Source organism: Brachyistius frenatus, unplaced genomic scaffold (assembly GCF_029030835.1).
Source record: "Brachyistius frenatus isolate BFR_SWC_R1_liver_20210118 unplaced genomic scaffold, ASM2903083v1 Contig_7, whole genome shotgun sequence".
NCBI classification, from domain to species: domain Eukaryota; kingdom Metazoa; phylum Chordata; class Actinopteri; family Embiotocidae; genus Brachyistius; species Brachyistius frenatus.
Genome location: NW_027210606.1, coordinates 2,837,309 through 2,860,388, shown reverse-complemented (window position 1 = coordinate 2,860,388; position 23,080 = coordinate 2,837,309). Strand labels below are relative to the sequence as shown.

Genomic DNA, 23,080 nt, shown 5'->3' with positions numbered 1-23,080 from the left:
TTTTGCTGTCAAAGTCCTGTGTTTTGTAGGCAGTGCCCACTTCCCCATGAGATAGCCAGTTTAAGTCCTTCTATGGACTTTATCTCTCTTTGTTCTTTGTCACACGACCTCCTCCTTCAACCCTGGTCCAACATGCGTGTAATAGACACTTTGATGTGATATCAGACTGCCACCCAGTCTGCATGTGGCATATTTTGAGTGCTACTAGCATTCATTAAGATACTAACTCACAATAATTTTGCATGCAAAAAAACCATTTCCTTACTGCCATCCTCTTTACTTCTATAGCTCAGCCAGTGACACGTCGAGTCGTCCAGACTGCACACAAGAAACAGGAATGCTCATTTGTTATAAGGGTTTCTGGATCCCTGTAAAAATGACAATGAACACTGAACCCGAAGATGGATAAATTCCCTTTCATTTCAATTGTCAATCCTGAAATCTGAAAATACTGTACATGGAATAAAGATCAGTACAAAATGAGTACTTGTAAAATATACCCATTGCTTTTAAATGTCTTGAAATACAGCTTAGGCAATATTACTGGAGAGCTGCCCTCCATACTGCGCACGTGCGCACACACACACACACACACACACACACACACACACACACACACACACACACACACACACACACACACACACACACACACACACACACACACACACACACACCTCTCGGCCCCTCTCTGGCCTGGTACATGTGTTTCTGCACGTGTGTGTGTGTGTGTGTGTGTGTGTGTGTGTGTGTGTGTGTGTGTGTGTGTGTGTGTGTGTGTGTGTGTGTGTGTGTGTCTGTGATAGGGTACAGGTGGCAATTTCATCATCAGCAAAGAAAAGTTCTATTAATATACCCGAGTCTGGGCCAGAGCACGCGCACACACACACACACACACACACACACACACACACACACACACACACACACACACACACACACACACACACACACACACACACACACACACACACACACACACACACACACACACACACACACACACACACACACACACACACACACAGGAAAGGTGACACATTGATATGGAGAAAGAAAAAGCACAGTGAGGAAGACAAAAAAAATGAGTATCATGAAAATAAAAACCGTTGAAATTCCCACAAAATCAGGAAGAGGCAGTCTCAAAGAGCAGTTACAAGAAACGGGAATACAAAAAAAAGTATGGACGCTGGTCTTTCTTTAGTGTTCCTGGCTCAGGACCAAACCCAGTCTCACTGCCTCCCATGGGGAGAGTAACTCCAGGCCTGAATTCCTTCGTGTTATTTCATGTTTTCCTCTTTGCCGCAACAATTGTTCCCTGAGACACAGTCTGTGCACCAGCCCTCATTAAAGGAACTTTACCAATGTAGGCAATGTTGTAAAACACACTGTACGGGCAGCTATGTGTAGCACACAACCACGTGCAGACTGGCTCTTATACACACACATCAACACACATACAGGCATGCTGCCTACTGTACAGTATGCAACACACACATTAACACTCCCTCTGCTTCATCTGCCTCGTCTTCCTGTCTTATTTACATTCCTCTAAAGCTACAAGTTGAGGAGTTTGGGAGTTGGGGAGGGACTGAAGGACAAAAGCGAGGGTCTTACATGGACAGAAGTCATTTCCGCTGTGTTGGGGAGGTCTGTGAAGGGTCAAGCCTTCCACAGCCCCAGCTGTGTGAATCACATAAACACTGAAACACTCCCACTTTGTACCCGACTACAGCCCTCCTCCGGTGCTCACACAGCAGGAGCCACACTTAGCCTATTACACACCACTTTGTACTGCACTATTACACTGTTTGGGGATAGAAATGTTGTTGTGTGTCTTGTATGTCCATTAACAGTTCAGTTGGACCCTTTATGGATGTAGGAAACATCACAGCACAACCTCACCCAGCTACGAAATGTCTAACCAGCCACGAAGAATATTACAAACACTTCAGATAACCATTCATGTTTCTGTGAATTTGATCCCGGAATACTTTTCTTACAACCTGTTTTACACAGCCAACGAGTGACAGAGAACTACAAATCCATATCTTTTGTGATTTATTTATTCCTTTTGCTTAAACGTTACAATAAGGGTGTTCGTTTTGGCGAATCAATTTCTTCCCATGAGAAAATCCCACTTTAGTGTTTTATTGTAAAACAGCAGATCAAACATAGCTGTGAAGGATCTGAGCTGCTGTGTTTGCTTTCTCGCACTCCTGTCAAAATCTGTTCCTCTTTCTCAGCCTTGCAAGTACACACACACACACACACACACACACACACACACACACACACACACACACACACACACACACACACACACACACACACACACACACACACACACACACACACACACACACACACACACACACACACACACACACACACACACACACACACCTAATACAAAGCAGCTCTTCAATGGGATTGATCCCGCTGTTGAGCTGACCTTGATGAGAGTTGAGGCCACGTACAGTAAATGAAGACTGAAACTGAGGTGATCAGATACAAACATGCCTGTTGTTTTTAAAAATGTATACTTCCTGGTTTTGTTAGTGTGCCACCAGATTTCCCTCAAAGTTCAATGTTAGTTATTGCAAACCTGCTGTTCACCGCACTGTATCACGAAAATAAAAGTCAAAATCACAAAGATACTATTAGCATGTCTTTGGCAAACTGTGAGCACACTCGTTGGGTTTTTGTGGCGTGTGACTCAGAGTTGGAAACAGGATTTCATCTGGACGGTGCTCATGCATGTCCTGGCTTGTCTGACTGACCGTCTCATTTTAGACTCCGGCAGATCACAGACAGCGTGTTTATGTGTGTATGCATCTGTGTTGTAGGATGGTGCTGCTGCACATATACTGTATGTACCATGTATGTATTTAAATGCTGTAATTAAACGTGTGTTTGGTTTTTCATCTGATTTTTAACATCTGTCTAGCCGTGTTTTGTGTGTGAGTGACACTCGTAGATATCCTTCACAGTCAGTGATGCTGTTAAACTAATTTTGCCATGCAGGTGGAGGGCCTGTGAAAATGACGGGAGGTTTCGGGTTTCAGTGTGTTCCTGTACACGCAGCACAGCCCCACACTTGAATTTAGTGTCGCCGTCCACAGCTCATTTACAGCTGAGGTGACGGGCGGAAGTATTTGGTTAGTGGCGCACCTTGCAGCAACTTTCCCAAGACTTTGTATAAATACACATGCTTAAAATGGAAATGCAAACCTGGAGACCGAAGTGTAAATAAAAAGAAATGTGACAGGTGGGTGAACTTTGGTGAAATGGTCGGCGCTGAAACGTTCAAAAGAGAAAAGCACGTGAAAAACGAGAAGGATTTGTGTTGCACTTTCCTCCGTTATCATTACTGATGCTCATTATCTGTGGGATGTATATTTTGTGGATTTGAATGATTTTAGAGCTGCTAACAATGAGTCAGCAGTTTCACTGTTTGAAGCTTCTGAGTTCACTTCAACAGGGAACATTGACTCTGCATGGAGATTGAACCCGTGGCCCTATAGGCCCCCGGCATTAACATCCATCCAGGGTGATCGGATCACAAGTGGTCAGCTAAAAGTACAGGTGTGAACTCACCCAGGACGCGTATAGAGCCGTAGATCACATTAGGAGGTGGTCAATGGTCACATTCTTCTAGCAGTGTGAATGCAAATGCATCCTGGGCCACACTGAAGGACCACCTACTCAACTGACGTCCTCCGAATAAGCAACAGACACCGATAGAAAAAAAATATCCTGTGAAATTCTGCCATGCACAGCTGAACTGCACAGAAAGCACGAGAGATTCAGTTGCAAATTGGTGGCAATAAAACAGGTGTTTAGTGATTAAAAACTCAGGCTGCATGTGATGATTTTTTTCCTCAAAGCCTCCTCTAGGTCTAGTTTTTTTCTTTTAGTTTACCTTGTCTGTAATTTCTGACACATCAAACCCTCAGCTGTGGAAGAGTCACTTCCCCCTCGCACAGTTCATATATCCACCGCAGTGCAGACCCCAACCCTCTCAAACCTGCTGTAACAATTAAGTAATCTGTCCCACGCATACATGATCGGGTCCCATCTGATGGTTCAGGTTGTGAATTACAAACTCACTGAACAGTGTTTGCACATTTACAAACGTGAGCTATGTCATAAATTTGTAATAGACTGCTCATTCAAATGACACAGCAAGCAAGCGAGGTCTCCTTTCGTTAAATGCCTGTTGCTTCATCTCCTCTCTCCTCACGTTTCTGCACATGTTCACAGGTTTTTTTGCACGTCGAGAAAGAGAGAAAGTGAGATTAGATCACAAGTGGTCACTCATGATAATGCCAGATGTGAACTGACGTACTTAGAGCTGTTTACTTGTGACTGGATCACCCAGGACGCATGTTAACGGCAGGTAGTAACAGGGCCGGCACTTTATTAGAACACTGAGGCGGGGATCAATTCAGATGAACAGTTATGGCAGCCTATCATTGTCTTTCCAACAGTTTACTTTGTTGCTGACAGGTGCAGGATTCATACCAATGTTCGTTTACCATAGAATCATTTAGGATCACACAGAACAAGTGAGCACATTTAACCAGTTGCAAAAAAAAAGCATGTATGGGTTCACTGTTAACAGTTAAGAGCTTGTGGACAGACAAATCACACTCGCTGCAGTAGAAACTAACCCAACAGTCTAAACATGACAACTATGTGTTATTTGTTGTAAATGTCCTTTTGTGTTCATTCTAGTTAAGAATGAAGTAAAATCAAGCCTAGTGCTGGCTCTCATATATCAACATCCGTCTCCTTGTATGAACTCTCGTGTTATAAGGTCATTTCCTGTAGTTGATTAGGAATTACACTCTCAGTCCGCCGTTTGCATGGAGGGGGAAAGAGATTTATCACTGGAGTTTGAATGGTAAGTGTTCTCACCCAATACAACTGCTCTGATCAATGCTTTCATATTACAAGAGATAGAGAGAAGAGTAGAAAACCAGAAACCCAACTCCAAATACTGCCAGTTGGAAGGACCGGCAACTGAACATTTGCCATATCATCTATCATAAAATAATATAGGCTAGATAATAATAATAATAAGAACAACAACAATAATGATAATAATGATAATAATAATAATAATAATAATAATAATAATAATAATAATAACAACAACAATAATAATAATAATAATAATAATAATAATGATGCATCAGTGCAGCTTTAAGTTGATTAGCTGCTACTGGAGTTTTAGGGAACAGCTCCAAAAATGCAGATGTTTACACAGAAATGCTTCAGACATCTCTGAAGTGGACCATCTTTCCCGCTGTGGATATTTTTTGCAGGTGCAGCCTGTCTCGGGGACGCGTACGGCCGCGCGCTCCACTGTACCTCCCACTTCCCCCAGATCGTTTAAGTACTCGCCTCCTCCACTTCAATGAGCGCTATTGTTGAAGAAGTCTGTGCGCCCCTGAACGCCGGCGGACCTGTGTCTCCAAGCGGAGCGCTGCGGTGATACACCTTTCCGTTCAAACTCTGTGTGGACGGTAACTGCTGCCTTGCAGGGAAAAAGTTGTTTTTTGTTTTGGTTTTTTTTAAAAACTTTTTTGCAGAGGTTTTGCATCGAGAGACACGCCGAGAAAGTGGATACAAGTTTTGGGTAGAAGCTGCGCGAGTGCATTCCCGCGGACTTTGGATTAATTTTGCCAAGGTAAGCTTCTCGTGCGCTTTTATTTAAATTTCTAAACTTTCAGTGTGGGTTTTTGTGCACACTGAGCCGCACATTAACCCCTTCTATTCATCAGTTGAAATTTAGTTTGACAACCTTTTCCATTAGAGAAACCCTGCTCATGCATGAACTCTATTGGATGCCGTGATACCGATTAGAAGTCCGGAGTTAATCAGTTCTTGTGTACATTTTGACGCTCTTTTAATCGATCCAGCCTCGGTGCCTTTACTCAGCCTGCCTAACATGTGAAAGCCTCCCCTGTGGCCACTGACTTTGTCAGCGTATCCTTACATTCCTCGCCCGGCGCACGGGTCAGTATCTCGGGTCAGGATCTGCCGGCCAGACGCGCGCAGGGAGACGCACGAACAGGGGGAGACACTGAGAGGAGTGTTTCCCTGCGGAGATATGTGGAAACAGGATCAGCTGTTATCTTTGTCGTTTGTTTCAGAGCGTGTTCGTGTCGGATTAGAGGTCGTTATCTGCCCCACCGCGGTTTCTCTCTCACCTCCGGCTGTTTGTTTTTGCCTCAGATGGGAGACTTTAATCGGTGTGATTGGTCGCTGATCCCCAGAGACAAATCGAACTCTCCCCATCGGGACGTACAGCCGGTCTGCCAGTCTAGAGCGACGACCTTATGGTGTTCTGCTGTGATGCTACCCGGGAGAGTGTTTGTACTGTTAATGTAGTGCAATGTGTGAATATGTGCACGTTTTAGTAGCAGTATGCAGTTGTTTACCATACATTGGTTGTGGTTAGTCCATCTTGCTGATTTATAGTTGATTATTCTCATCATACTAGTAACACTAAGAACAACGCAGATTCCAGTGTCTCAGTTGTAAGATTGTGTTTTTTGGGGGGTGGTTCATGTCACTGCATTTTAAATCCTTTTGGGTTTTGGATCGATTATCTGACAAAACAAGCAAGTTGAAGGAATTATTTTTGGTTGTGGCAACATGGATGGACCTTTCTCTCTATTCAGTGATGGAGTGTAACTAAGTACATTTGATCAAGTATTGTGGTTTAGTGCAGTTTTAAGGTTTTAATACTTTACCATGTTATGTAACTTTAAACATGTACTACACTAAATCTGCACTTCGTGGTAATAAGGTGGTTAAATATGTGAGGAAGGGTGTGTTCTTCAGTACAGAGCTGCTGGGATCGATCGATTAGTTTGTGGACAATTTGAATGAAGTCAAATGTCATAACATGTAGGTCATGAATCAAGAAAAATGGCCAAACAGTAGCTGCTTCCGGCTCTTCAGATGTGATATATTCTTGCTTTTGATTGTTGTATATTGTAAATTAACGACTTTTTATTTTGGATTGTTGGTAACACAAAACAAATTATTTTGAAGATGTCACTTTGGGTTTTTAAAAATTCTGATATGCACTTGAGCTATTTTGTAATATTTGCATGAATAAAGAGTTAATCTGAATGATTATCAAGAGAATGATAACTGATGACAATAATTATAGTTTGCACCTCTAGTTGGGATATTTGCACGTGCATGTGTTATCCTTATTAGGAAGTAGAACCCTTAATAAAGACAGGACAGCAGTGAAATCCGGTTATAGTATTATAAGAAAACCAATTCATCTGTAACTCACCTAACTTTTGAAAAAGATGAAAAATCTTTGCCTGGACTCATTATTAAATCTGCACTTCATGGTATACTGGTAAAGCATTCATGTAACATGAATGTCTGTGATGCATGACTGAGTTGTTCATCAAATAAATCTAGACAACGATATCCTCTCTTTACTTCATACTGCTGCTTGCAGCCTTCGCTGTCTGCTCTTTGAGGAGTCTGAGGCAGTAAAACAAACCCAGGGTGGAGTATGAGTATGGGAAAAGCAAAGAAAGGTGGAGACAGAGGGATGGACTGACGAGCATACAGGAGAGAGGGAGAGAAAAGCAAACATTCCTGACTCGGTGTCTCAGCAATTTAATTAAAGGTTTTTGCGAGATGCTGCAGCGAGCACCTCGAGGTGAAGGCTTAACCCCAACAACCAGCACACCCCCCCCCCATCTCCCCCCCCATCCCCGTTTCAAGCTTGGACTAATCCCAAGGGTCAGCTAATAAGTGTTTGGGTCATGCCACCATGACAACTAAATAGGGGGGAACCCAGAGGAAAGCTCCCCAATCAGGGAGTTAATAACCCCATGAAGGAAGTTAAAAGGTACAAGGTGAAGAGGATGGTCATGGATTGGATAATGTGTGTGTGTGTGTGTGTGTGTGTGTGTGTGTGTGTGTGTGTGTGTGTGTGTGTGTGTGTGTGTGTGTGTAGATCAGATTTCAGTTGTTATGAGCCACACCAACTAAAAGCCCCTCCTCTTATGGTGCTTAAGTGTGCCCTGTGGTGCTCTGATGTTACACACCCACCCACCCATACACACCCACCAGTACACACCCACCCACCCATACACACCCACCAGTACACACCCACCCACCCATACACACACACACACACACACACACACACACACACACACACACACACACACACACACACACACACACACACACACACACACCTCTCTCTCAGGTCAGATTTCGGTCACTGTACCACTTGGGTAGATTTTTTTTTTTTATAGGGGAATAACATCAGTGACACAACTGGCCGTTCTTATTTTCTAAAACTTGTAAGCCGACTTCCTCAAGCATGTTGCTGTATATATTTATTCTATTTTTGAGTCCTTACACACTGCCTGCAAAGTTTTCCTTGGCTCTTGGGGACAAAAACGTGTCCTCCTGCTGTTGCCGTCTCGACCGTTTTTGCTGTTTCTGTCATTCCTTTCCTGTTCTGTGCGTTCGATGTGTTTGACATGTGCAAAAGTGACATTTTTACCACTGCAGAGAGGATTGTTTTCAGCCTCACCCTTCTGCTCACTTGCTCTGGGTTCTCTTCGAGCTGTTTTCCATCTTGGTTTTATGCTGCTGGCCCAATATTTTCTCTAAATTTCTCTTTTCATGTGGAACAGAATGTCACACTTAGGGCCTGATTTACTAAACATTTGTGTGTAAAATCACCTGCAAACTCCACAACACCTGCAAAAAAATGTCCAAGCTGATCTACTAATGACGTGCAGTGAGGATTGCGTCTTCCAAATGTGCAATTTAACACATTTTGCGTGTTTGCCTGCATGCATATGTAATATTGGGCGTTTCTACTTGAACATGCAAAATACTGAGAGGGGAAATGCAAATAGAATAGAATATTTACTAAACCTCAAGGTAGAAATAGGAGAATTGATTGCGTGTTTATTTTAGTAGGACTGAAAGGAACGTATTAATCAGGTGCGCAAATCTGGAGAGACAACTGCTCTTATTGTGGTGAGAAGGAGACGCAGAGAAACCAAAGTATACGTAGAGAACGAGGTTTTACACCCATTAAACATTTTGGAGATTACAGAGGGAAAAATTAGTCAGACATATCGTCTGACATGACATGATGACATGAGTTATTGAATGAACTGAATGGAACAACAAGGAGGAGCCATACAATACCAGCAATTAAAAAACTTCTAACGACTCAGCATTGTCCTGCCTCTGGGTCGTTCCAGCGTATCGCTGCTTGGATATCCTGCCCAGTCCTGTTATTCAAGGTGAGCTGTCACAGGTCCTGAATGTGTCCCGCAGAATCCACAGGAAGCTTCATCAGGTTCACGAGCACTCGCGAGACACTGAATGAAACTAATTCACCTGCTCATCACAGAAACATCTGGACCTGCTGATCGGTGTTTGTTAGAGGATCTCATCCACCGTCCCTCCTCTTTTATATGCCGATGTTTTATTATTAAGCCATTTTTTCACCTTTATGTTTTCCCACAATATTGACTTTCTTGCTAATAATCTTCTATGTATTGTTTTGTTCTTGTTATATTAATATGTCTTAATTTCAGTGAGATCAGATTTCCTTTTCCTTTTGCGGTCGCTCTGTTTTCCATTGCTGGAATCACTTTAACACACATAAACCCCTCATTTAAATACAGCGATTTGCACCTGATTTCAATAACGCAATTACTGTTAGTAAATCACCCGCAAAACGGGTGCAAAACAAAATTGATAATTTTAGAAGGAGCACGTAGATTAGTACCCGTTATTTGAGATCTTAGTAATTCAGGCCCTTAGTCTCACTCGAATCCTTGTGATAACCAGCACCATAACCAGATAGAATATATTCTGCAAAGCTCTGGATTCATTTCAGTGGCAACATTTTTTCAATGTACAGTAACAACTTTTTAAAGTGACACGTGTCTTCTATATCTGCACGTATGCAAGTACGGTTAAGGTTGGTTTAGAAAATATTTTGGTTACGGTTTAAAAAAAACCTCCTCCAGACACAACACTCCTGCTTGAAATTTAGCGAAGGTGCATTTCTTCCTGGATTGGCATTAGGTGGGGAAACTTTACCACTATAAGTATTCTCTTTCATTGACCTTCCTTCTTTTTTTTTTTTTTTTTTTTTTTTTTTACCTTCCACGTATGTTTCCCTCCAAATATTGTCCAAATCTTTATTTAATTCCCCCCCAAAATAGCCCCCACCCCGAAATCTTTTTTTTTTTTTTTTTTTTTTAAATAGAAAGCATGTAACAGTGGATAGCAGCGATGTTTCAGTGTTGTTTTTAAACAATTGGAAATTACAAGAAGAATATGTAAAAGCAGGTCCAGTAATGACAATTTGATTGACATGCCTGTGGTCCAGTCACGTTTCTGCAGTAGTTGGGCGGCACGTGGTATCGTCGGGTTTCCAATCAAACCGATCTGAACTAGCAATATGACGATGGTCAAAATCCGAACTCGAGGCCTCATAACAACCGTTCACAAACCAACGGGTGACATCACTGTTGGTTGCCGCTTGATTGCAACCAACTAAACACTCCTCACCTCACCCTCCCTTTCCAAGCGTGTCAGCTGCTTTTCTGCTCATTTGGGAACGTTTAAGGAAGCGGGGATTGTGCAGATGGAGCGAATGTCCAGCATCGAGCCTTTGACTGTCGATAAATCATTCTGCTCTTGTTGGTCACGACGCTGCTCAGAGTTTCTCCCAGTTGATTTGACAAATGCATTTTTCCAAACTATTCAGTGCTGTGAATCAAAACCGTAGAAAGTGTCGAGAGGTACAACTAAGATCACTTTGAATATTGAATCATTTATTAATGGATGCCTATCACAAAGTAGTATATTTGATTTGTTTGTTTACAGTCCACAACAAACAGACAGTACACGTGCAACTGTACAAAACAGAGAAAAGCTGAAAATACCCATATTGGACAATTCGTATTAGAGGTGGATGTGTCAGTTACATAGTATGGCCTGCTGATTACTCCATGAGTTCAAAGATACTGATTGTCCCGGAAATGTATGAAACCCTGTAGTTTAAGTTACTTGCAGTAGGCTCTCCTCTTTATTGCCGTCTGACACGTTTACATCCAAATCTTGCTAAAAGCAAATTTTAACATGGACCTGCTGAATATACTCTTGTTTAAATGATGGCAGTTAAGATATGGCTAAATTTGGTTTCTGTTTTCAGCGACATAAAAAGGCTCACATTACATCTTTACAAGCTTCCTTGACACCAGAGGAATTCTAGACTCAAACAAGCAAACAACAGGCTGAGACTTAACATTCACCAGAGGGGAACCTCTACTTTCCTGGAGCCCCAGCCCTGCCTGCTGCACCCCCTGGGGATGGTTTAGGGGTTGTTACTCCTTTACTAACCCATGAAGCGTGTGTCTAAGTACCATCCCCCCTCCTCCTTGTCCTCACCGTGTGCTATATAAACACGGCGGTTCAGTGGGAAGGTAAAGAGCGTGACACATATAGGCTCCTCATAACATTCCTCTGCGGTACCAGGAGACACCGGGAGAGAAGGATGCCTCCAACGGCTGATCTGTGGTCAGATTACCTGCGGAAAATGTGAAATCTGCCTCTCCCTCAGTTCACGTTACTTAAACAGTCGGTCCAGGAAATCTTGCGATCGTAAAAATGAACACAGATTCAAACAATCTCCGCAGTCATTTGCGGTAGCTTGCAATTTTTCTGAAATTCACGCCATTTCGCCGCAAAAAATGTCGTCAACAGAATCTGTGCTGAAAGTATTACGGCAAAAAGGAACTCTTTTCAGACAAACTCGCTTTATTAACACAAATAACTCCTCATTTACAATCAGCACGGTTCTCCTCCTCTCCTCTCAGCATCAAAACAAACTCTCTGCAACGCAGGAAACCGGAACAAGCGGAAATAAAGTGATAAGGGTTTGTGGGAAATGTGGTTTGCAATGCTGCGTCACTTTTAGGATTTTCTTTTTTTTTTTTTAGCCCTGTGGTTCTCTTAAGTTAAAAAAAGATTAGACTAAACTAAACTAAAATATGTCTGTGATGTGCAGCATGATTAGTATCACAGGAACTGATGATATATTATTGTTTATCATAATGCTTAAAACATTTTTTTTTCTAATTCCCACAATTTGACCACACAAAACTCACTTAAAAACTCCAAACATTGCAATTTTTGAGAAAATCTGTCACAAAATCAAGCATTTTTTATCACAACAAACACAAAAAACTGCTTAATGAAGTGTCAAAGGACAAAAATCTAGATATTAAACAATTTCCCCTTGAAATTTGCCCTTTAATAAAACAGCAAATCTTGTGTTTCTAGAGACATGAAAAAATATTTTGCCCTACTTCTAATCAACTGGCCAAGTATGAAGCGTATTTTCGTTGCTGTGTGACAGCTAAGAGACTCTGCGGTATATAAAGGAAGGCTTTCATATTCAAACTGGGTACCTAATCTGTCTGATGTCTTTAAGATAACACCTCGCTTCCCCCATCCCTCAGCCACACCCCTACCTGAGGGCGAGTGTGTGTTTGCATGGGGGGGGGGGGGGTGGTAGTGTAGTGGTAGATGAGGGAGACCCCACCTTCCAGCCTCCCTTTTTCTGAGCCCCAATCCTTTTCTTCCCCCTGAGGGCACATAGTAGTCTGGCCGTACACACATCTACCCTTTCATCCCCATTCAACAGCCGTCAGTCCCTTGCACACACACACACACACACACACACACGCACGCACGCACACACACACACACACACACACACACACACACACACACACACACACACACACACACACACACACACACACACACACACACACACACACACACACTCAGGTTGCAAGTAGACAGTGGCCTGGGGCCAACAGGGCCTCACAAAGCACTTCAACGGGCTGAGGTCTGGACCTGTGATATTCTGAACAACTCCGAGGCACAACAGGTGAGGAGAGATGGCGTTTGGCAAATGGGAGGGAACTGGCAGTGTTGGTTACCATGGACGCGTGCACAGAAGTAGATGCTTGTGTGTAACACGCTGTATGTGTCAGGACGTGTGAAAGATTATTGAGCCACGGTGGCCTCAGGCCTCAGGCGAAATGTGTTTTAGACCTCTGTGTGTCTGCACTCAGGTGCACATGTGGTTTCATGTGTCCTTTTAGTCTGATTATTGTGCAGCTGCAAGTCTGTTTGCCTGTTTGCACCATTAATGATTTTTCTTTACTTTACTTTTTCTTTACTTTTACTTTTTCTTTACTTTTTAACTACCTTCGGCATTTACATTAAAAAAAAATATATATATATATTTTTTTTAGTGAATATAATGCAGGTAAATGACCAATGAGGTCAAAGCTGTAATTATGAATTTGACATCCAGGTCAGACAAACTGCTAATTTAATTGCATTAAATGACAGTTTGATGATACTTGAACATGCTGCTACTGTAAGAACTGCTTCACATAGAAATGTAGTATCTAAAAGCTGTCAAAACAACAGTAATATGTCACTTAGACTATGAAAAGCAAATATATTCTATACCTAGACGTCTTGACATCTGTTGACCTTCAAATCAATCAGTACTTTGTTGCAGTATTAACTACAATATGATAGGAATATGTGATTTCATGTATTTTTGGCAGAGAAGGTATGATTGGTTTACCAATGACTTTGAGAAAAAAAAAAGAACAGATTTAAAAGATGAAAGTAATTATAGAAAACTGGGGAATTAAGCCCAGCTACTATAACCAGCATCCCAAGAATAATGTAATGCTGAGAAGATAATGGGTGTATTTGAAGAGTGTTGGTCAGAGATGGCTCTCCTGGTTCTACAGCCTCATTTGTCTTTCACAATTTGACTGATACTACACTGATGAGTAGATGTTATCATCACACATCTGTCCAACAAGTCCTCCAACCCATATTACCATATACGTCGTTTGTTCCGACCCTCAATTACGACCGACAGGAGTGTTTCCTAAATCAGTGCCCTGGTTAGGTTTAGACACAAAAAAACACTTTGTTTATGGTTAGGCAACAGTGTTGGTTTAGGTTAATATGATGACCTGAACCATGTTGTGTGTTAAAGTTACTACTTCCTTAAAGTTATGCAATTTATGCCGTCATGGCATCAGTAAAAGTGGCTTTAAAAAGCTGTCCTGACTTGTGGTTGGAGACGTGAAAGTTTCCCTTCACGGAGTCTGCTGGTTGTACAGAATCCTCCAACTTACCCTCCTCAAGTAAAAACTCACAGTATCTACAGTAGACATTACCTGAAGAGGTCACTTAGATTTAAAAAGTAATTCTGAGTCGTAATAAACTCGGGCACAAAAGACCTATAGGGTCGGGTTTTCAGGAGAACAGTCTCCATCTGTCCCAAATATATGGGCTTGTAAGGCCCAGGAGGCTGTTATCACCCATTTATTTCATTAATCCAATGTTCAGACTGGGAAAACTGTACTTCCCAGTAGGCCAGAAGGTTTATCCTTTCCTCTGGTGGCTGAAGTGATTATGATGCAAAGGAGAAAGTCAGGTGACGTAGGGAGGAGCCAGGGGTGGATGGACGGATCAAACGCACGGCTTTCATGCAGGAGATCGCTGTTCCTGTTGTGTATGAAAATCAAACCAACGTTGACTTTCTTCAAGATAAGTTAACGTAGATATTCAACTTGAAATAAGTGACATAAGTTGTGCATACTTTGTGTGACCTAACCCATTGTATTTTTCTAAACGTAACCAAACTGTGACTATTTAACTTGTGTTTACTTTTGATACCATTACAATGCAGGACTGTTAAGCCTGTCACTAGTACTGTCCAAGTGTTATATGTTGTTGATAACGGCCTTCTGAACTACTGGTTGCTTTATTAGACCCTTGCTACCCCATATATTTCAGACAGGGTCTAACAGGGTGAGACTTTGATCGGTAGTTTGTTAAAAATGTAGCACGTTTTATGGTGTGACTGGGTCTTAATGAAAAATGCTTTTTTTCAGTGCTTGATATAAGAACGGGCTCCAGTCAAAAGTTTTACTGTCGAGGATTCAGACAACATACTGTGATATGAGTAGACTAGAGTAGAAGTCAAAGGGAATAAAGGCAGATACAAATATTGAAATGAAAAACACCAGGAAGCTGTGTCTGCAAAGAGAGTATCATCATAAACAGATAAAATGGCCATTCATGTGTGCTAATTAGAGGATTTCTCTCTTTCAAATGTCAGAGGACAAAATTAAACTTAATTACACATTGCAGAGTGTTATATTACCCACTTAATGAGTCAACATGTAATTGAACTCTGAGAGGTAAAAGAAGTAGTGCAACAGTACAAGTATATCAACAAAAGATACTATACAGTCAGCTGAATCACAGCCATGACTGCAGGTTTGACACAAAATTAAGGGGGTCAGCGTTTGTGCACAACAGGACCAGTCACCTCTCTATTGAACAACAGCCTCAAGCGGATTTGAAACAAGTTCCAAAGTTGTTTGTGTGTCTGCTCAGTCTTGTCATATACACCCAAATATGTCGTAACACTGTCTAATATATAACTGACATGGTCCTCAATACAGTCTATTGTGTACAGCTGTTTGGTAGATCAGTGTCATGCATACTAACCAAGCCACACTAATATACTCACAATTATTCAACTTCTAGACTACACAGATTTTAACCAGGAATACAGATATACAACAGGGATCAAAAAGTTCAGACAGTTTCTGTTGCACATTAATGGAGCGCTGCTTGATCAACATCAGCACCTGTGTTACACAGGTTTTTGTGACCAGTGGTCAGTGTGCGTTTGTGATTCCACCATGAGCAGAGAGTGCACATCAAATTTTGTGTCAAACACGGAAAATCGGCCACAGAAATTCTTGAAATGCTTCAGAAAATCTACAGCAAAGAAGCAGTGAGCCCAGCGAGGTGCGTCAGGTCAGGAGCTCTAACAGGTGGGTTTTCTTTGATATTGGTGCGGTTCTGCATCGTAAATTTGTCCCCCAGAGTCAGACTGTCAACACCGAGTTCTACTGTGACGTTCTGAGGAAAAACACTTGGTGCAAATAAACTAAACTGCGGCGCCATGGCACTTGGGTTCTCCAACACGACAAAGCGCCCGCTCACAGCGTGCGAGTTTCTCGCCTGCAGCAACACAAACTAATCACCGGATTTGTTCCTGTGCGACTACATTTTGCTCTCAAAAACTTGACACATAATTTGTTGTGCGCTCTGTGCTCAAGTTTCATGTCCATGGTGAAATTGCCAGTGGTCACAAAAACACAGGTAACCCAGGTACTGATGTCGATCAAGCGACATAACTTGGAGTACTTACTCACGAACGTTATTGCTTCCCCGCTGCTCCATGCACATCACTGTGCCACGTTCCACTGTACACGAGCACACATTCATGTCTTGCATAAGCAGTTTTTCCTCTCCAACTCTCACACACACACATTCACACACGTATGCACACACAATCGTGTAGTCCTCCTTGGGGGCCTCGCTGCAGCTGGCAGGGGATTAAGAGGTCAGGAAGTCAAAGGGTGAACTAGTCAACCTGCAGATCGGGAAGAGAAACTGACAAAGCAGAAGAAAGAGAGCTGCACAGAGACTGTTGAATCAGCCTCAACATCACAATCCTGATGATCTAAATAAGAAGAAATCGACCCTACTGGACAAGCACCACACGGTCGGTGTACAACATTCTAGTTCACCATGTTTCCATTTGGCCAGAAGCCCACCGTCTGATGATGCTCGGACCACCAAAGAAAGACAAACAGATTAAACCAGCAAGACAGGACTTGTGCAAGATTTTCAACTGTTGCTTGCTTATTTATTGTAACGAGAGCAGGTTCTGCTTTCAATAGACTCAAAATTACAGATCTGCCAAGGTCTGTGGCCTTTTGAAAGCAGAGGTGTCTTGAGATTAGCTTGAGATAACTAACCTTTTTTTTAAATTTATTTTTATCAGATAATGATGAAAATGCAGCTCTGATGAACTTGTCATGGTGTCTGCTGGGATAAACAATGAGCAATAAATCATCAAAAGATCAAAGGGACAGAGTAAATTATCCGTATAATACAAAAGTATCAAAATAAAACTACTGTGAATGTGAATGTTTCTGCAAATTAAACAGTTTGTCTCATGCTGTAATAAAAAGGAAAACAAAACATGGTGTATTTGATTGTGAGTGACACTGCAGTTTGTTTTGTTGTTAAACAGGAATTCAAATATGAAAATGGGCAGAAAGCTGAGAGTATTTATACCAAGCAAACATTGTTCCCAAAAAAACCTTCTTTCAGCTTTGACACAATAAAGTTGTTGCTTTGAGTCAACGAGGTGTTGATTGTTCCTCTTCATTCTCACATGGCGTGTTAGCAGTGTGAAGAATTCCAGTCAACAAAATCTGATATTTTTATGATTAAAACAAACAACTTTTTAATGTGTTCCTGTCCCCAGCAGACGACTGAATTTTTGGGTTAAAAGTGCAAAAGATAGTTACTAACTGACAAATTGTGAAAGTTTTTCTGGTGAAAAATGGTCATCAAACTTTATTTGAAACGATTCCCTCCGGCTGTCTTAGTGTCTGAGTGCCGTCTCATCCGACCCAGATGAATCATTGGCATTTGACTCGGCACTTTACACATCGTTGTCCCGCTGAACCCAGCGTAACAAACTGTGGCTGTGGGCGAGCCTGTGGTATTTTTAATTTGGACATCTTGTTCACATATGAGAACCAAATGCCACTTCAAAGAGATGGAAAGGGGATCAAAAGTTGGGCTGCAGCAGCTTCAATGCACCCTGGCAGAAAGAGGAGCGATTGTACAAGTGTGTGTGTGTGTGTGTGTGTGTGTGTGTGTGTGTGTGTGTGTGTGTGTGTGTGTGTGTGTGTGTGTGTGTGTGTGTGTGTGTGTGTGTGTGTAGAAAGGCAGCAAACACAGACAGCATGCATAAAAGTCAATAATCAAGCAAAGGAAAATCAAGAAAGAAGGTTGGATTTATTAAGTTTCAGGTTTCACTAACTAAAAGTTGACCTAAGACACCTGCTAGGCTCTCTTTTAAAGTTCTAGAGAGAAGACAGCGTGTATTTATTTGTGTCTGTCATAATGTACCGGTACATTAGCTGTGGCTAAAGCAAGACACTCCATAAACACAGACAGACCGATGCAAGTCCAAAACAAGCAGTCAGCAGGTCAGCCGACTGCTGAAACGTTACTCCTACGTATCTCCGACGAGGCCAAGACACACCAGACCGCTCTCACTACAACACATGGGACGTATTAGACAAATTGATGTAGAATGGACTGATGGAGCGATTTCACAGGCAGAGTAAACTCACTATATCTGTGTTGAGTCTTGATTGGGTTGTTAGTCGGGTCAGAGACTTCTGGCCTTCACTATTGAACTATTTTCAATGGAAATCAGCCAATTCGATACAACGTGGTGTTAGATTGTATCAGTGGCAGGGACGCTCCGCCTGTTATTGATTGTTACATTGTAGGAGGGTTAAGGTTGTGGTTATGGAGAGCTGACCCGTCCAGCTGATCCAATCTACCACCAACAGTTGCCAAAGCCTGTTCGACCAATGTTAGATCACTTTAGATGCAAATTTGCATATCCCTAATTTCACAACATAGCTACAATAAACATAAATACAATATATTTTTTTAAGATGTTTATGATTATGAAAAAGTCAAGCTAAAATTGCTAGTCTCAAACTAGCTTTATGATTAGCAAAAAATGTTTGCTCTGTCTGCAGTACGGACCTGCCTGAAAGTTTCACTGAGAAATATTTGTGACTCGATAAGACAGATGAGTTCTGTGCAAAAAAACACAAAGTCGTTTTTCTTTTAGTTCTTAAAGGGATCTAAGTTACCAGCTCTTGTGAGATCGCTGTTAAGTTTGCAACACTGCAGAAGGCTGGGATTCAAATGTTAAAGTGATTGAAGTGATCGGTGTATGAAAGTATGTGACTTCATGTTTTTCCTACTGAACTCCTCCCACCTCAAATCAGTGGCTCTTCTCACTGATACAGAGACAAAGCTATTTTTTTTTTCAATACAAAAATTGTCACGTAAAACAACTGAAACTATTCTAACATTGACCAAAAATGTTCATATCGGACGCCTTCACTCCTTTAAATTGAGTTTAGTCTGTCAGCTGGAAATGATAACACATCAGGATTGGCATGCTGGCCAGCTGAGTAAGCAAACAACAGTGCGCATGAAGTAAAAACTGCAAGTTGACTCAGAAATATTGAAACAAACACAGTATTTTTATCATTGGCAGCTTGAAGAACAGCTGAATCTATAGAGGCTAGTTCTTTGTTCCAACCGCACGCACACACACTGGTTTCAGTAACTCCATGTTCTTATTAAACAATCAGAAAAGCAACATTTCCATATGCAGTGCTGAGTGGAAACCACATGAACTCAGGCCACAACAACTTGAGCCGACACTGAGATTTACTTTGGATGTTATCTCCGGGTCTAAAAACCAATACCAGTGCAATATCACTTAGAGCCACTAGGGGCTGGCTTAAGAAAACCTAGTTCCCTCAGACTACAATTCAAAAAGAGTCAAGTTCTGATTAAACACAAAGTCCATACATTTTTTCCACAAGTCATTCTGGTGTCATTATTTTTAATTCACTCCCTCTGATCATTGTTCTGGCGGTTGTTCGGAAAATAATCCCATCATTAATTAGATATTAGTCCATAAAGAGAGATATGTTCGGGGGTGTTTTCAATCACATCCACTCCTCATTCCTACCCAGCTTGTGCAAATATGTCACTTTTGGCTCCAAAAAACTAAGATGGCGATGTCCAAAATGCCAGACAGTTCACAAACAAGTCGTTGGGTTTCAGTCTGGTTGCAGCCAAAAAATACATAAAATTAGCTTGTACTACAACAAATATGAGCTCTTTTGCATTATAAAATGAAGTGTAACATTAGCCAAACTAAAAATGAACAGTTTCATTAATCTCATTTACACAGCAGGGATATTAACCCACATTTTGTAACTAAAATTAGCCAACGTAAGCTGGCGACAGACAATGTGTCAGACTCAAGTCTTCAGAAACACAAACCAACGGGTGACGTCACGGTGGGTTGTCACTACAATTGAATTTATGTAATCTTGATTTAAAATAAGACAAGTTGGACCAAACATTTGCTAAATGTATCCAGTGAACTTGAACTCATTTTGTAATCGCAGCAGTGAGATGAAAGGATTTCTAGGAAGACAGTTCAGGTATGAAGCGATGGGGTTGGGCTCCTTTTGCTCAAATGAGATACAGTGTCTTTACTCATTACTGTGTTATAAAACAAAATTCAGGTTTTGAGGTATGATTGAAGTTCTCTTCTGAGGTTGGGCTTTGACTAATCTATGAGAAAAACAAGTTTGTGCCTCAAGGAAAGCGTGTTTAATTAATACACACATCTTCATTTCTCCACATGCAGGTATGCATACGGTTATGGGTGCTAACTCACAGCTGCCCAAGCTAATGTGAGGAAAATCAGCCAAACCTGCGCATGCACAGAAACTCACCCCGTGTTTGGTTGTCCTGTTTGTTGTTGAGCGGAGCCTCAGTTCGTCCCTCGACTAGTTACAACACTCACATATCTTCCCATGAAAATTTAAAAGACAGATACTATCTACAAAGGAATCTAAAACAAGCATGCATCGCTTTCACTGCCCCATTTCAACTTCTATGAAACTGATTTCAGATACTTCAAAGGTTCAAACTGTTTATGTAAGGTTTATAAAACTATTTGGCAACATTTTGGTGGCTATTATAAATGTCTGACCCCCGCTGCAATCCGTTTCTTTGTAGTTTAACGAACATTCATAAGTAAAAATAACTAGCACATTTACCATAAGCAACCAAGTCATTTTATATTCTGAACAGGGAAGTGTTATTTATGCTATAAGTGTCAAATCAAATCAGTTCACTTGTGGCTTCTGTGGGAGTGTGTGTGTGTTGGAATGCATGTCTGTATTCACATTTTTCTCCCCATTCCCTCTCCAAACATCCCCACAAGCCTCGAGGCGTTTTTCTTTTCTTTTCAGAGTCGTGTGTCAGCGCCTGGTCTGCAGTGGAGCGTGTCGTCGCCCCTTCCTTCACATTTCCCCTCCTCGGATTCCAGTTCCACCACACAGTTTGCAGCGAGACTCGCGATTTAACTGCCAACATGTGGACTGACATGTTTGTGATCAAAAAGAAGCATTCGATCAGGCTTTTAAAACTTAAGTTCTGAAGTGCATGGACGTTTTGACATCTTGTTCGGCATCCTCCAATAGCTCCAATGTTGCCTGCTATTTCACAGCAATGTCATGTGACTGGCTGCAGTGTTCATAGTTTTAGCTTGGACTAACGACTTTACAGTATATTGACTGTTTCTTTACTTGAACTTTTGGATTTTGTGATCCAAATGTCCAGTTAAATACTACCAAGTCTGTTTCTGTCCTGTTGGTGTTCCACGCACAAAACACTCCAGTCTTGGTTTGGCTAAACTATGTGACTACAAGAAATGCTCTTTGAACAGTTGCTTTATCAGAAATACAAACTGCATCCAAAACATTTTTTCATAAATAAGGAGGAATGTCCGATTCAAGTTTTGTGCCGCCGACCTCTGAGTCATTTAATATTTTTTATTTGCCAATAGCGAGTCCGATTCCAATACTTGAGTTTTCCTCCATAATCCAGGTGCACAGTGCACACTTCAAGTTCATAAAAACTATGACATTCAAACCAATACATGCTTGAAAACTGAATACATCTATAATGCATTAAGCAAAAAAAAAAAAATCCTCTGAGCCTTCCTTTTTTTTTTTTTTTAAACTAAATACGTAAACAACAACATTTTTTAAATTTTGTTTTATCACAATTCCATGTAGTGCAGCGCTGGTTTAAAGTTTTTGTATTATTATTTTTTTTACTAATTAACCATGTATGTACTTTTTAAGTAGCTCTTATCATTTCCACTTATTACTACATCTAGTCAGAACATACAGATGATGAACGTTACTTTCACAATTCTACTTTGAGGTGGTTAAATAGCGTAACTTTAACATTCACAACAAATACAAATCTCAATTCCATTTTATCACAGTTACCTTTGTGAACTGAGTGTATTTCATTGTGTTTACTTCTTAGGTGCTTTAGCACATTAGTAGTATTTAACGCAGCTCTGTTACTAACGCCTTGCAAACTGCTTGCATTGTAGACATTACAAGTGGCAGCTCACGGTAGCAGCCCAACCCGCGTGTGGAGAAATGGGTGATGTGTGCATTAATGAAACACTCTTTCCTTCAGGCACAAACTTATTTTTCTCATATATCAGTTCACAGACATGTCAGAGCACACTTCTGCCTCCTGCCACAAACTGTACTCTCTGTTTATGACACTAGTGTGACAGTTGACATAAAAACAAAGGATTGGGGCTGAACATAGCTTACGATAGCCGATACTATTTAGTTAAAAATGCTTTGATCAGCCCAGATCCAGATCTTTGAGATCGTCTCTGGACATCAAATAATTCAGCCAAACAAACTCTTAATGTTTAACAAGAATAGTTTTCCACCCAGCGGTTGCTCCTTCGTACTGCCTTCCAAAAATGACATGCTCATAAAAAGTGACTATCTTGTTTTGCGCATCTGCTTCACACTAACAGCCTCTTTGCACTTTGTATCGTTCGCAGCTGAACATTCATCCCATTCCATCTAAAAAAGAAAACAAACAGAAGGAGCAAGAAATAGTGCTAACATGACCTTTGACCTCAGAGGGCAACTTGAGTAGTTTTTCCTGCCATGTGACAGTTACAGAGTAACAGTGAATTATGGCGATTGGGAGTTTGAAGATGGCTTCTTTTTTTTCAAGTAGAGGGTTTGTGAGTTTAATATCAGTCACTGCTGATAGTGGAGAGAGTGCAAACAGAGTGAGAGAGCCTGGTCTCTGGTGTGATTAATGGTCTGTTGGGGAGATAAGCACTGATGTATGTATGTGTGTTTCTGTGTGATGTCATCAGTGGTCT

The 23,080-nt window shown here is 41.4% G+C and overlaps 1 protein-coding gene across 1 annotated transcript in view; it reads left to right on the top strand.

The window, feature by feature from the left end:
* The first annotated feature begins 5,458 nt into the window (after positions 1-5,458).
* Positions 5,459-23,080, top strand: part of LOC138615784 (vasorin-like) — a 38,088-nt gene continuing 20,466 nt past the window's right edge. The window contains exon 1 of the mRNA XM_069689607.1: positions 5,459-5,698. The gene's annotated coding sequence lies outside the window, so the exon portion shown is untranslated. The remainder of the gene's footprint in view (positions 5,699-23,080) is intronic.